This window comes from Nestor notabilis, unplaced genomic scaffold (genome assembly GCF_000696875.1).
Source record: "Nestor notabilis isolate BGI_N333 unplaced genomic scaffold, ASM69687v1 scaffold18713, whole genome shotgun sequence".
Classification (NCBI taxonomy): Eukaryota; Metazoa; Chordata; class Aves; order Psittaciformes; family Psittacidae; genus Nestor; species Nestor notabilis.
In genome coordinates this window covers 3,188-3,488 of record NW_009923525.1, presented here as the reverse complement: position 1 = coordinate 3,488, position 301 = coordinate 3,188, and positions in this window count along the sequence as shown.

The window sequence follows — 301 nt, the reverse complement described above, 5'->3', positions numbered from 1 at the left end:
CCACCTGCAAGCCAACAGTACCCTGTTTCATTGGTACCTATATGTACATATTTTATTTTTTTTAGCAGTGTGAAATAATTTAAAAGAAACCCACCAGCCCATGGGCACAGGTTTCCAGCACTGGCAGGAAGCCCTGGATCTTCTGGGGTCACAGAGATGGGGCATTCCCATTCTGGCCACCCCAATGCCCAGCAGGACAGACCTACCCTGGCTTGATGGTGGGGCTGGGGTGTTCTCTGTCCCCAACTTGAGGCAGCTCCTCGAGACTCTGGACACTGTCTGGGAGGTCCATGGTCCCACT